General features: G+C 40.4%; 1 protein-coding gene across 1 annotated transcript in view; it reads right to left on the minus strand.

Moving 5' to 3' along the window:
• The window catches only part of SND1 (staphylococcal nuclease and tudor domain containing 1), a 443,208-nt gene that overhangs the window by 406,044 nt on the left and 20,823 nt on the right, over nt 1-16,341 (minus strand). The gene's annotated exons all lie outside the window — the stretch shown is intronic.

Here is a 16,341-nt window from a genome sequence, read left to right on the forward strand (position 1 = left end):
ATAGAAAAGTCATAGAATAAACAGACTGGGGTAAAAAAGTATGTGAGAGATATAGATTAGTGACTTCTATAATTTCTTCCCAACAAGTACCACCCCTTTCGCTCTTTCCAATTATTAAGAAATTAATATCTCCACTGACACTTTCTCTCCATTCTCAGATTGAAGCAAACAATGAAAGGCTTAAGAAAAGGGGAAGCTGCGGCCGGGCACAGTGGCTCACACCTGTAATCCCAGCACTTTAGGAGGCTGAGGGAAGCAGATTACCTGAGGTCAGGAGTTCAAGACCAGCCTGACCAACATGGAAAAACCCTGCCGTTATTAAAAATACAAAATTAGCTGGGTGTGGTGGCGCATGCCTGTAATCTCAGCTACTGCGGAGGCCAAGGCAAGAGAATCGCTTGAACCCGAGAGGCAGAGGTGGCAGTGAGCCGAAATTGCGCCACTACACTCCAGCCCGGGCAACAAAAGCAAAACTCCATCTCGAAAAAAAAAAGAAAAGGGGAAGCTGACTGGGCAGGGTTGCTCACACCTGTAGTCCCAGTAATTTGGGAGGGCAACAGAGAGATCACTTGAAGTTAGGAGTTCGAGACCAGCCTGGCCAACATGGTGAAACCCTGTCTCTACTAAAAACACAGAAATTAGCTGGATGTAGTGGCAGAGGCCTGTAGTTCCAGCTACTCAGGAGGCTGAGGCTAGAGAATTGCTTGCACTCGGGAGGCAAACATTGTAGTGAGCTGAGATCACGCCACAGCATTCCAGCCTGGGCGACAGAGCAAGACTCTGTCTCAAAAAAAAAGAAAAAAAAGGAGAAGCTAAAGGAAGAAGTCCCTACACACCACTGGGAAGAACTGAGCATGCCAAGGCTATGGTGGATGCAGTAACCTAGAGTTTCCCTTGTGGACAGTACAAGAGAGAAATAAAGAAGTAATCTAGAAAACCCATGTCCTACATGATTAAAACGTAAGAATCTAATAAGCACTTTAAGGCTTCCAAGTGCAGTCAGCAGCTCCTTTCATCTCTTTAATCAAAGGTGCCAGGCATAGAACCCACTTGCAACTGTGAAAAGAGCTCTGAAGCTCACTGGCATTAACCTTAAAATATTTGCAAGGGAGAAGAAGGGAGGATTTCAAGTGAAAGAAGGGAAGAAGAGGCATAAGAAAAAAGTGACCCAAGCTCTTTCAATTGTCTTTGCGAAGAGACTCACAATACAACAAACAGGTGGGGCTGACGCCCCGGCTTCACTAGATCTGAAAGACTCTCAATTCCATGCTTCATAAAAAATAGCTTCTGAAAGGTTAGTAGTGAGAAGGTTCGAGGGTTCTGTCAACACAAAACACCATTCAGACAAGACCATGGGGTTCTCAGTAAAGGAATGATCTGAAGTTGAATCAAAGGAAGAGAAAAAGGACAATGAAAGGAAGCTGCTCCTTTCACTTAGAGGACATTGTCCCCTCACCTCTCTACCTTAATTAATGCTTTCAATTGATATAAATACACAAATGAATTTAAACCCTTATTTACAAATTAAAGAATAAGAAAAGTAAACATCTGAACAACCGCCACACAAGTTAAGAACTGAAATACTGCACACTGCCAGAACCTTGGATTCCACGTGCCCCTCTTTACTTGTAACCGTTTCTCCCAAACCCCACTATTACTCTGACCAGGGAATGTATACAAATACATCACAATTCACTTAACCATCTTGCCTTTTTATGGTAATTCTATCAAACAATACTGAACATTCCAATACACAATATTTAATTGTACATTAAATTAGTAGTCTGATAATGTTTCAATAGCCCCAACACCTTAAGCACACAGACCGTGGCCTAAGTCACTCTAATCCCTGGTCATACACCATGGCACACACACACAAAGACTGTCTTCCTAATCCAGTTACAAGGTATGCTTTTTATTTTTGTCCTGTTATCAGCAATTAAACCCTAAAACTTCTAACCAAATAACCGTGCTAACACCCTATCCTGAGAACTCATATCCTAGGCATCATCCCAGGGAACTGACATTCCAAAAGATAAGCTCTCAAACCAAACAAAGCCAGGAAGGAACAGGTATGCTACTGTAGAGGCTGCTTGAAGTTCCTGAATAAGAAGGGCCAAAAAAGAAAAGGAGAGCTTGGATCTGACTCATTTATAGTCAATTCTTTCTCACAAGTGGCAGAAACAAAATACACAGCAAGAATAGCACAGTGTAGAGTACCTGCACTTGAAATCATTCAGGCACAAATTCCAAATGAGGCTGAGGATAGCCAAGCTACATACAGCACACAAACCAGAACATCTGCCTCTAGTGCTTGCTGCTCAATTTTGGTCAAGTTTTCACAAAAAAATGTAATAAAGCATTCCCAGGAGACATCCTGGTAAAGCCCAGGTGGAAAAGCTAAGGTCCATTTATAAGAAAACTCATCTTCTCCGACAAAGGTGAACTCTGATAAGCAAGCACTGACCTAGCCTAGGAAACCATCTTTGTTTCTCAAGCCTGACAAATGCCTCTGAGAAGCTCAAGAACAGAGGGACTCATGAGAAGGGCCCCTTTCATCTCTAAATATCAAAAAGTTATTGTGTTTAATGCCTCTGCCTAGTAAATCGGATCCCTGGGGACAATGAGTCTACGACTATTATACTGGCCCCATTAAGGGCTTTGGCAAACAACCTGTACCAGTAATTGTGCAAAACTCCTTTGTACACCTTCTCTTCTCCCTGAATGCTAAAGGCTGCTGTCAGAACTTCTTTGCATTATTGTACCAAAAATGCCATTCATACAACAGTTAATGCTTGAACCAACATTACAGAGATGATTTCTACTCTACAGGCTCTCTACACTTTTATGCCACTAAATATATGAATTCAAGCAGCAGTCACCAATTCAACCTCCCAAGTAAAAGGAATAGATTCATTGTGGCAGGTACTGCTATTTCTGTTCCTCACAGAGGAGAGGATTAGCCTGTGTGCATCTTTCCTCTGAAACTCTGCTCCTCTCATTTGACTATTGCCTTGGTGGAGACATAAAAAAAAGACTGTACACCACAATGGAAGTAAGAGAACTATTTCTACTAGGGAAGAACTAGTTTCCCTCCTACTACTACTCACAGAAACTGAAATCATTCGAAACACACTACAGGCCAGGTGCGGTGGCTGAAGCCTGTAATCCCAGTACTTTGGGAGGCCAAGGCGAGAGGACTGCTTGAACTCAGGAATTCATGACAGCCTGGCCAACACAGCAAGATCTCGTCTCTAATAAAAATAAAAAAATTTAAAAAAATAGCAAGGTGTGTGGTGGTGCACGTCTGTAGTCCCAGCTACTTGTGAGGCTGAGGTAGGAGAACTGCTTGAGCCTGGGAGATCAAGACTGCAGTAAGCCATAATCATGCCACTGCACTCCAACGTGGGTGACAGAGCAAGCCTCCATCTCAAAAACAAACTATACCTCCTTTTTGCTATTTCCATTTCACCTGCCAACTACTGTTAAGCTCTTTCACCTGTCTTAATTGCCAATAGTCTTTATTCAAGTTCTTCCTCAATGAAAACGTTGCAATGGCCTTCCTGTAGCTAACAGTCTCCACCAAATAAAACCAAGGAAAAATACCTTCTGGGGGAAAAATACTTTAAATGTCCAGGTAAAATGTGAAAAAGGCCAAGGGTCTATATGCTTGACAATTTATATCTTATATGGCACCAAAACAAGCCATTTTTCTTGACCTGCCAAGTTGATCATTGTTATAATTTTATTCCCTAATTTATTCACATTAATTCAATACAAACTTAATGAGTGCCTACTATGTGCCAGGCATTGTTCTAGGCAAGTGGCATGCTTCAGTGAAACAAAGCAGACAAAAATTTCTGCTCTTGGGGAGCTGACATTCTAGTAGGGGGAGACAGACAAACAATAAGCATCACATGTAAGTAAAATATGTTGTTTATCAGAATTTTAATTTCAGGAGAATAATGTTAAGATTGAGAAGAAACTGCCATGGGTAATTAGTCTGCCAAAACTGTGCTGATTCATGTTGCAAACTTTCATAGATGCAGTAATTATCCTTAATTGCTAATTTATATAGCATAGAAAGCAAGTCAAATGGTTACTGCTTTATCCAATTATATTAATAAAATGACATTCTAGAAAAACGATCTTAGAACTACCTGATACAGTGGGAGGTTTGTGGAACCAGTCGTCATAATGAGTCAGTTCGATTGAGGTTATGGATTAGAAATTTCTCAGTTCTGCCAATAAAGGTTGCAGAGGGACAGGGTGTGATTCAGAGGACCCGGCTTCAGGGCACAAGTCACATGGTTGCAAAGGCTGAAACAAGGCAGCTGAGAAGGAAAATGGGAACTCAAACTGTTCAAACCCACTTAAAGGTTTACTGAGAGATTTACCTACAGTGAAACACTATATGGGCAGCCACTAATGTTGCCCAGCAACAGGAACACCACATTAAATCTTCACTAGATTCTGATAAATGACTTGGTTTGTTTAACTCTTTAACTCCCAGGCCAATGACACAAGACAGAAAACGTCCTATACAAAAACCCGGCTACACTAAGGACAAAGAAAGGGATGGTATAGAAATCTGTATGTCAATGAAACCAATATTTTTCCCCAGCCCAAGAGCAAAAATACACTTCAGTCTGAGAACAGCATCTTATCAGCCTTGCAAAAAGGACTAGCTTAACGGGCACATCCACTAGTTAAGATATTATAATACGTATACTGTAACAGCAACATCCACCAGTATGAAGAACCAACGTGAAGAACAAGGGCAGACATCTGATGATAAATATTACAAAAAGAAGGCCCAACACAAATCCATGCATTTATGGCCAACTATTTTCAACAAGGGTGACAGGGTAATTCGATGGGGAGAGTAGTCCTTCCAACATAAACATGTTGGGACAACTAGATCTCCATGTGGAAAAGAGGGAAGTTGGCTCTCTGCATCATACCGTATACAAAAGATAACTCAAAAAGGACCAGAGACCTAAATTTAAGAGTTAAACTATAAAAGTCTTAGAAGAAAACAAACGTGTAAATCTACATGACCTTGCATTAGGTGATGGTTTCTTAGGTGACACCAAAAACACAACCAACTTAAAAAAAAAAAAGATAAATTGGACATCATAAAAATTAAAAATAGTATGCTTCAATGGACACTCTCAAGAAAGAAAAAAAAATGAGCAGTTGCAAATTCTGGATACTAGACCCTTATCTCATCTATCTGATATATCTGTTAAGGGTCTAGTATCCAGAATAAAGGACTATTATAATTCAGTAAGAAGACAACAACCCAATTAAAGTAAGTTGAAGAGACATTTATCCAAAAAATAAATATAAATGACCAAAAGGCACATGAAAAGATGCTCTTCATCATTAGTCATGAGAGAAATGCAAATCAAAACCACAATGACATACCACTTCACAACTCCTAGGATAGCTAAAATCAATAAGACAGGCAAATAACAAGTGTTGAGAAGGATGTGGAAGAACTGGAGCCCTCATATATCATGAGCAGTACAGCTGCTCTGGAAGAGTCTGGCAGTCTCTCAAAAGTTAAACAGTTTCCATATGACATTGCAATTTCACTCTTAGGTAGGTAGGTAGGTAGATAGATAGATAGATAGATAGATAGATAGATAGATAGATAGGTATCTCCAAGAGAAATACAAACATATGACCACACAAAAACTTGTACACCAATGTTCACTGCAACAGTATTCATAATAGCCAAAAAAAAGAAGAGAAAACAACAAATTTTCATCAACTGCTGTCAACTGGTGATAAAATGCGGTATATCCATACAATTGGAATATCATTCAGAAATAAAAAGAAATTAAGTATCGATTGATGTTACGACATGGGTGAACCTTGAAAACATTAAGTAAAATAAGCCAGACACAAAAGGCCACATACTAAATTGTTTTTGTTATGTGCAATGTCCAGAATATGGAAATCCATAGACAGAACACAGACTAGTGGTTCCCAGGGACTGACAGGAGGGGAGAGTGGGGAATTTACGAATGGATACAGATTTCTTTGGGGGTGATGAAAATGTTCCAAATTACTGCTGATTACTGTACGAATGTGGTAAAAAGCCACTGAATTATAAACTTTAAACTGTCAACTTTAGGATACATTAATTATATCTAAAAAAAATATTTTAAGGTCAAATACAGAACTATAAAAACATGGGGACATAAAATGTTATTTCACTATAGAGATTTCCATATTCTTGCAGGAAGATTAGATGCTAGTTGGAAAACAGCAATAAAAATTTTTTTTTTTTTTTTTTAATTTTTTTATTGGATTTTAGGTTTTGGGGTACATGAGCAGAGCATGCAAGACAGTTGCGTAGGTGCACACATGGCAGTGTGCTTTGCTTTACTTCTCCCCTTCACCCACATTTGGCATTTCTCCCCAGGCTATCCCTCCCCACCACCCCCTCCCACTGGCCCTCCCCTTTTCCCCCCAATAGACCCCAGTGTTTTGGCAGCTGACTGAGAGGCAAAAGTCAGTGACTCATCCCAGAAGAGGCTGTAAGTATAAACCTTAAAATCCTCTAGAAGTAACTAGGAAGGAAGCCACAGGAAAATGACAGAACTTCAGTGAAATCTACAAAGCTCTAAAAAGGAGGAAAATGGACAGAAGCAATACAAGTTTTTTTTCTCAGAAGCAATACAGCGAGCATCCTGTGTGCTACACAGAAACGAGAACCAGGAAAGTCACTGAGCTAAAGGATGCCACTCTTCAACGGCCACAACCCAAAAGCTGCACATGCAGGGACTCTACATCAGAGTGGCAAAGAAGCAGGCCAGGGACAAGGTGTTCTAAAATACCACCTAAAAATACCACCAAGAGATGGGGAAGGAGCTGCTGTAAAAAGAGGAGGCAAAGTGTGGTCCTACTGGATCCCCTTTAATGAAATGAAAACATCTAAAGAAACTGAATGAAAGAGTAACTAAAAAGAAACTTCATTGGGGACTATTTCAAAAAGCGTATCAGGAAAAAGCTTCCTGGCAGCCAGAGCTGTTGCCTCCGCAGGAAGAATCATCTCTTGAAAATTAAAAAGTCATTTAGACTAAGCAAGCAATCCCAAAAGAACATAAGCTGTGTGGTCTGGGAGGCCTTTCCCAGAATACTCACCAACACAGCCAGTTTTTTGTTTGTTGTTGTTGTTGTTTTCCTGGCAAGAACAAGAGGCAAACCTAAATTAGAAGGCCCAACATTCAAACCCAATGAACCGGAAGCCCAGGAGCTCATGGCACTGCTGACTCACTGGCTCTGGATATACTCGCAGACCCAGCAGATATAAGCCCAAGTTTCTGCTCTGCAGCAGTTATGCCAAAAATCAGGCCCCAGTTTACATATAGGGAGTTTAAATCTCAGGGGGACCATAACAATCATCTACAGAGAGACTTCAGATAAAGACAGCATCTAATTTGGACACTTTTATTTTACAGCGGAAAAATCTGAGAGCAAGACAGGTAAAGTAACTTTTGCCTCCAAAATAACAATAACCAGGATTGACAGTAAAGCAAGGACTGAGGTTGAAGTTTCCCAATCCTGATAGTCCACTCTGCCACACACAGAAACAAGCATTTGGGAGCCGATTTCTGTTAAAATGGTATCTGAGGTTACCTACTGATTAAATCTTTTTCCCAATTAAAATCTGTGTTTATATGTGCCAGTAGAACAGGTGTTGGAGACCAAATCACTAAGCAAGTAAAGCTTCCATGAGCTAGCTGTCCCAAATCATACCAACATTTAATAAACCCTACCATCTGCAAGGCAAGCTGACTTAGAGTCCAATATTACAAAAGAACACCCAAAAAGGAGACACGAAGAAAGAAAACTTCAAAATGATAAAATGCAGGATCGGCAAAATACAGCCTACTAGCCAAATCCAGCCTACTGTTTTTGTACAGTCCATGAGCTAAAAATGGTTTTTACATTTTTAAAAGGTTGGAAAAATATCAAAAGAAGATTATGTAACATGCAAAAGAGTGTGAAAGTCAAATTCCAGTGTCCATAAATAAAGTTTTATTGGAACATGCCAAGCTCATTCATTTATGTATTGTCTAGGGCTGCTTTCGCACTAGAAAGGCAGAGTTGAGTACTTGCGACAGAGACCATATGGTTGGCAAAGCCTAAAATATTTATTACCTGGCCTTTTACAGAGCAAGTTTGCTAACCCCTGATATAAAGCATTATGACAAGCAAGTGAAATGAAAACTAGTTTTATGGTCATCTAAATAGCAAGTGCATGGCAAAAATAAATTCTGGACCAATCCAAGTTACACAAACTGCTCATTTTTATAATCAGAGAAGGTGCCACAGTATATGGCAGTAAGAATTTAGTTTCAGAATCAAATCGATGTCAGCTGTGACCTTTGAAAGTTATTTAATTGGCTCTATTAGTCTCAGTTTCATCATTTATAAAATAAATATAAGAATATCTCTAAGTTGTTATGATCCACTTTGTCAATCTGTTGCTGAAATAAAGAGTTATTATGAAACCTAAACATAATAAAAGCACTTGGCAAGAGGATGCAATAAATATAGCCAACACTGTTGTTATAAGAAATGGCTCAAAGTGTGTCCGCAATAAAGACTGGAAGAGTATCAACAATAGAAAAAGATGGACATTTCCTCCAGGGGTATAAAAGAAAATATCATGGCCACACCTGTAACCCCAGCACTTTGGAAGACCAAGGAGGGTGGATCCCCTGAGGTCAGGAGTTTGAGATCAGCCTGGCCAACATGGTAAAACCCTGTCTCTACCAAAAATACAAAAATTAGCTGGGTGTAGTGGCAGAAGCCTGTAATCCCAGCTACTCAGGAGGCTGAGGCAGGAGAATCGCTTGAACCCAGGAGGCGGAGGTTGCAGTGAGCCAAGATTAGGCCATTACACTCCAGGCTGGGCAACAAGAGCGAAAGTGAGTCTCAAAAATAAATAAATTGAAAAAAGAAAATATCACAGAAATTCTCTCACCACTGAATTCAGTTAGATATAGACTGATAACCTGTAATCTAATTCCCCTAATTTACCAGTTAAGATACCCACTCACTAGGAAAGTAGATTTAAGTGCCAATGTCCCAATCTCTATCCTCAGGGGTGACAGTAACAAGTATCATCTCTTAAGTTTGTACTGAACTTCATACTTGACAAACTGTCTTGGCAATCATAGCCTCAGATGGTGTGGCTAAGTGGAACAACCATGAACTCTGAAATTAGCCTTTAGTTTGAATACAAACTCAAGTGAAAACCATTCTGAACATTGTGATATTCCTTCATTGATAAATGAAGATAATAATACTATCTCCTCTGGGTTATTTGGATTATTAAATAAGATGCCTGACTGCCTGAAACCTGAAATGTTAAAGGAACATTAATTTCTCTTTCCTTCCTTCCCTGCTCTCCACCCCTCCTCATCCTCACAAGAAGGCCCTGAGGAAGCAGGGCAGGGAACCTCATCCTCATTTTACAGATGAGAAAACTATGGCACAGTAAGATGGCATCAGAGCTAGAACACAGGTTTTCCTAGCGTACTTGCTAATAAACCCCAAATACTAAATCTATGATATAAGAACCATGAGTCAAAATATTGATGACTTATATAATAGAACACAACCAAGACTGTAGCTTAGCCTTCACAATCGAAGCCTTCACCATGAAGGAATCACTCAACCTCCAGGAAACCAGCGTCAGGATTGTCTCCAGGACAATGGACCTCTGCAGAGCCAAGACCTCACTACCTCATGCTGAGCTCTGCTGTTGCCAAGGACCTGGGAGATCAAGGCTTATTTACTCAGAAATAAGACAGAACAACTCAGGAAGAACTAGCCACACACAGCAGACAAATGTGAAGCGTCGTATAAGAGAAATCTACCCTATCTGTCAAAAGAAAATCTTTCAGAATAGGTAACAGTTACGTGTTAACTTACCAGAGAAGGAACCAAAAATTAACTGACTCCAGGACACAAAAAAGAGTATCACTATATAGAGGGGACTTTCTCCTCTATCAAAGGTCAAGGGTCAAGTACTCAGGCTACTAAAGGTAAAGGAAAGTTACTGCAGTAATCAGAGTTCTTTATTCTCTTCCCATGTTCCCCTTCAGAAAGGAGTATTTCTGAATTTCCTTAAGCGTTGTAATTTGAGAAAACAAAAATATAAAGACAGACTAGAGCAAACCACTCAATAAGATTCACTACTACATATTATTTTCTTGAATAATAATATTATCAGGTCAGAGAAACCAGAATTTCTGGAGCATACATCTAAATGTAGACAACAAAAATCCTGAGGCTTCATTCTGAATAGCCACTGAGAATTGAGATCTAACAGTGATCACGACTCCTAAATACAACATTCTGATGGGAAAAGGAATCAAATATATACTACTGGGGTAAATGTATGCATCTCTAGTGATGAAACACGTTTCAATTTTTTTAAAAATGAACTTTTTTTGTTTTTGTTTCTTTGAGATTGAGTCTCATTCTGTCGCCCAGGCTGGAGTGCAATGGCGCCATCGCTCATTGCAACCTCCACCTCCCGGGCTCAAGTGATTCTCATGCCTCAGCCTCCCAAGTAGCTGGGACTACAAGCATGCACCACCACAAGTGGCTAATTTTTATATTTGTAGTAGAAATGAGGTTTCACCATGTTGGCCAGGCTGGTCTCAAACTCCTGACCTAAGGTGATCCACCTGCGTTGGCCTCCCTAAGTGCTGGGATTAAGGTATGAGCCACCACACCGGGCCAAAATGAAAGTGCTTGTTTTAAACACTAAATACACTAAAGAAAAACTGGAGATCATTTTCAAAAGTACTTTATTTCAATTCCAGACAAATACCAAAAGCACATTAAATTTGGAGGAAAAAAACCAGTTCAAGTCGTCCAAGAAGTTTAAAGGAAGGTGGAAATATTTCAAAGAAAAAATGCCTAAAAGCAAAGCATTTTTTTTCCTCCAAAAACAAAAGAGATGCTAATTTTCTGCTAGACCTTCTTTATTTTAAGGGTGAATAATCCTATGCCTAAATCACATTAAGCTACCAACAGGTCAAAACAGCTATAAACATTCCCCTTGGTCAGCACAGGCTGGCAGGGTTCTAGGGCCTGAAGATTTAGCTAACACTTGCTGGCAGGTCATATAAAGCTGAAAATTCAGCTAGTGTGAGCAGATTTGTCACCTACAGGGGAACTGAGCAAATCAAAGCTGGAGGATAATGAGAGCTAGGTTTCTCAGAGGGGAGGTACAAATACAAAAAGGCCAGAAAAAAAAAATCCTGTTGGATTAGAAGTAAACCCTCAGGCTGGGTGAGATGGCTCCATTTCTACTACAAATACAAAAATTAGCCACCTGTGGTGGTGCACGCTTATAATCCCAGCACTTTGGGAGGCCGAGGCAGGTAGATGACAAGGTCAAGAGATGGAGACCATCCTGGCTAAAATGGTGAAACTCCGTCTCTACTAAAAATACAAAAATTAGCCGGGTGTGGTGGCACATGCCTGTAGTCTCACTTACTTGGGAGGCTGAGGCAGGGAAAATCACTTGAACCCGGGAGACAGAGGTTACAGTGAACCAAGACTGCGTCACTGCACTCCAGCCTGGCAACAGAGTGAGATTCTGCCTCAAAAAAAAAAAAAAAGAAAAAGAAACTCTTGCTTTTTAATATATACAGATAAATACAAAAATAGAGAGATATATGTATGTTGCTTATATATACAAATATTTCCCGGCTCCATCCACTAAGAAAGAGGGCCCAAAAACTATGATACACTAGTAGCAACAGGCACACCTAGTTAGTACCCAGATCTTGGCTCAACATTCCTGTTTCTTGAAGGGAATGCAGGAAGGTGGGGATGGAAGGAGGGAGGAGGGAAGAAAAGGAGGGAGAAATGCAGGAAAGGATAGGGCAAGGCAGGAAGGAAGGAAGACAGGAAAGGAGAGAGGCAGAGCAGGAAGGCAGGCAGGCAGGAAGGGAGAGAAGGAAGGAAGGGAGGGAGGGAAATGTCTCTGCTAAATAGAACCGAGGCTCCTTAGAGAAACGGCTGAATCCAGGGTTGGGGCAGGGAAAATACAATATAAGCCTGGAATACCTTGCTGTGTCAGAAAGAAAGAAAGTGCTCAAAGAAATGAGGAGATAACAAAATGACATAAGAACCAGCTTATCGGAGCTCTCATTAGCCAAACTGGGGCACCTTGAAAATCAACATAATTAATAGTAATAGATTATAATCCATTGAATAAACACATGAATAAAAAATGTGGAAGAGAAAGTTCTCTATTACAGTTGAACAACAACTAATAAATGTAGAATTGATGATGGAATTAGAAAATAATCGTGTGCCAACAAATCATACTAATAAGAATCATTAATGGAGGCCAAACGTGGTGGCTCATGCCCCCAGTACTTTGGGAGGCCCAGGTGGGCAAATCACCTGAGGTCAGGAGTTCGAGATCAGCCTGGCCAACATGGCGAAACCCCGTCTCCACTAAAAATATAAAAATTAGCCAGGTGTGGTGGCATATGTCTATAGTCCCAGCTACCCAGGAGGCTGAGGCAGGAGAATCGCTTGAACCCAGGAGGCGAAGGCTGCAGTGAGCCAAGATCACACCACTGCAAGCCAGCCTGGGCAACAGAGCAAGAATCCATCTCAAAAAAAAAAAAAAAAAGATATCTGTATAATCTCAAAATAGCTTCTCACAAAGTACTAGTTATATATTTTCTATATATACTACATAATTATATATCACCATTATATATAATAAACATATGGTATCATATATAACGTACACCATATGTTTATTATATATTATACATACACATATATTTTAGCTATCTCCTACCAAAGGATATATATTATTAAATAATTAATAGGTTAAAATACGTATTACTTTTTACATAAAATATAGATTACTTATTACATAAAATACTTATACCTAAAATTACACTGAGAAAACCTGACAGACACCATCTTAATCAAGTCATTACAGTTATCAACACTAGTAATATGACCGTGACATGGTGTGTCTCACTGATACGGTGCACTTAGGAGAACTTAGCATCATTTATGTGGTATTTCTGCCAAACTTACACAGTCTTAAATCCAATCATAAGGAAGCAACAGACAAACTCATGACAAGGCACATTCTATAAAATAACTCTTGGAAAATGTCAGGATCATGAAAATCAAGGTAAGACTGAGGAACTATTCCTGAATGAAGGCAACTAGAGACATGACAGCTAACAGGTGACCCTGGGGCAAACGGCAAAATCTGAAGGGAATTTGCCAGTCGGATGGCAGTATTGTATCCATGTGAATTTCTTTCTTTTTTCTTTTTTTTTGAGATGGAGTCTTGCTCTGTCACCCAGGATGGAGCACAGTAGTGCAATCTTGGCTCACCGCAACGTTGGCTCACCGCAACCTCTGCCTCCTAGGTTCAAGCGATTCTCCAGTCTCAGCCTCCCAAGTAGCTGTGACCACAGGTGTGTGCCACCACGCCCAGCTTATTTTTGTAATTTTAGTAGCTAGGGTTTCGCCATGTTGAACAGGTTGGTCTCAAACTCCAGACCTCAACTAATCTGCCTGCCTCAACCTCCCAAAGTGCTAGATTTACTAGCATGAGCTACAGCACCTTGCCATAACCATGCTAATTTCTGGTCTTGATGGTTTTATTGTATTCATATACCTGCGTGCCCTCGGTTTTAGAACAATACTTAAAAGCATTAACAGGTAATGGGATACTCTCAAATAATTCAGAAAAAAATACTACAGAAGATCCTCATTGTTCAGATTCTGAATTTTCGAATTTGCCTACTCACTATAACATATTTGTAACCCCCAAATCAATACTCTCAGCACTGTTACTGTCATTTATGGGCATGTACATGCATAAAGCGGCAAAAATTTGAATTGCCTGATGTCCTCATTCCCAGCAGGGAAATACTCTGCCTTCTTGTTTCAGCTTTCACACAGTAAACAAGTGTTCTTTATGTGGTCTATTTAGTGCCACATTTTTTACATTTTAGTGCTATTGTTGATTTCACTGTTTAAAATAGACCCTAAGGGTAGTTCTGACTTGCTGTCTAGTATTCCTAGCACAAGAAAGCTGTTGTGATGTGTTGTAACCAAGCCAGTGCGAAATCACCACTGAGACAAAGACTAGGCCAAATTGCAGAGTCTTTATTGCCAGTGGCCACGGAGGACTCGCGTCTCTCTAACCCTCAGCCCCAAAAGGAGGGTGTCAAGACCTTTTATGCCCATAAACCACCTCCTGGGGGTGATGAGCGTGAGGGGCTTCCGACATTCTGAGGGCCAGGAGACTTTGGACATCCGATAGTTACTTAAGTGGTTTACAGAAGCCAAGATAAGTGTTAGTTTATACATTGTCTGGGTAGGGTGGAAATTACAGACCTTAGTTACTTATTACAAGTCGCAGGGGCCAAGATGGCGTGGGTTTGGACTGCTTGCCTGTCACATTAGGGTAACAGAGAGCAGTTTCAATGGAAAACCGAGGTATGGTCAAGGTATGCAGTTTATGGGGCAATTACCATGTCACAGATGTACCCTACAGAGAAAACAGATGACAGATGAAACTTCATTCAGTCATGAGTTACAGTGCTACTGGCTGTAAGTTCAAAGTCAAAGAATCAGAAATACATATTAAATAAAGAGTCTTTGAACAGAAGCACACAAATAGCCAAGCACAGTGGCACCTGCAAGTAGTCCCAGCTACTGGGGAGGCTGAGGCAGGAGAATCACTTGAAGCAGGAGGCAGAGGCTATAGTGTACTATATGATGATAGAGTCTGTGAAGAGCTGCTGCACTCCAGCCTGAAGGGCATAGCAGAACTTCATCTCCAAACAAACAAACCAGAAGCGCACACATAGAACAAGGTCAGGTATTGATCGGCTGATGAAAATGTGACCAGAAGCTTGAAGGGACCTAACTGTCGGTACTCACAGATTCACAGTTTCTGCAACTGTATAGAATATAACTACTGTGAATAATGACTGTGATGTAACAAATATAGAGGGCATGATAAGGCAGTTAGGGACTCTTGGCAAAGGGGATACAGGAGTCATCTATATTATTTTAACTTTCCTCAATGTTTGAAATTATTTCACAGTAAGTTTTTTAAAACACCTTTCAAGATGCTAAAAACATACTAAAGGCTGTTTTGGAGCCTCCATGCTAGACAAATCATTGAAACTCTAGCTGGTGGTTCCGAAACTTTGTCTCTCCCTGGTCCAATCCTCCCTCTCTCCACGCACATACAGCTTCTAAGAATTTGAATAACAAACTATCACTATGTTGCATGGACCATATATCTTTCTACGTGATCCATGCACTGTTTCATGCTCTTTTCCAAATGAAATACAATGGTAGACGCTGTCAAATCACAGAATTCAAACTTTCTGACTGTGCTGTTCAAAAAGACTGTTGCCCCATAAAAGATATTCGGTTTTAGAGATACCCCTTTTCCTTCCTATGCCAATTACCTCATGTTTTTTTTTAATTGCATATAAACATGATCTATGGCTGAGTGCGATGGCGCATGCCTATAATCCCAGTACTGTGGGAGGTCAAGGAAGGAAGATCTCTTGGGGCCAGGATTTCAAGACCAGCTAGGTCAACAAAGTGAGACCCATTACTAAAGAAAAACTATAAATAAATAAATCAATGTGATCCAGTTAGGGTTTATATTCAGAAAAGCTAGAAACTCCTTAGTGTCTCAGAAGATTTGATAAACCAGTGATGGAAGTTCAGAGTTAAAGTAACTGAGAACTTTCTAGAAGAGGCAAGATCATTAAATGTATTTTTGGTTTAAGTATGTTTTCTAATCTGGCCACAAATCCTTTATTCTTGAGAGGTGGCTGTCTTTACTTTCAAAAAAGAATCGTATTATCAAAAATAATGCCTGAGAACCAGGAGCAGTGGCTCATATTTGTAATCCCAGCTACTCTGGAGGCTGAGGTGGGAGGATCAGTTAGCCAAGGAATTCAAGACCAGCCTTGGCAACACAGCATCTTAAAAAAAAAATTAAAACTAAGCCAGGTGCGGTGGCTCACACCTGTAATCCCAGCACTTTAGGACGACAAGGTGGTTGGATCACAAAGACAGGAGTTCAAGGCCAGCCTGACCAAGATGGTGAGCCCCCATCTCTACTGAAAACTACAAAAATTAGCTAGCTGGGTGTGGTGGTGGGCACCTGTAATCCCAGCTACTCGGAAGACTGAGGCAGAGAATTGCTTGAACCCAGAGGGCAGAGGTTGCAGTGAGCCAAGATCACGCCACTGCACTCCAGCCTGGGTAATGAAG

This window comes from Callithrix jacchus, chromosome 11 (assembly GCF_049354715.1).
Source record: "Callithrix jacchus isolate 240 chromosome 11, calJac240_pri, whole genome shotgun sequence".
Classification (NCBI taxonomy): Eukaryota; Metazoa; Chordata; class Mammalia; order Primates; family Cebidae; genus Callithrix; species Callithrix jacchus.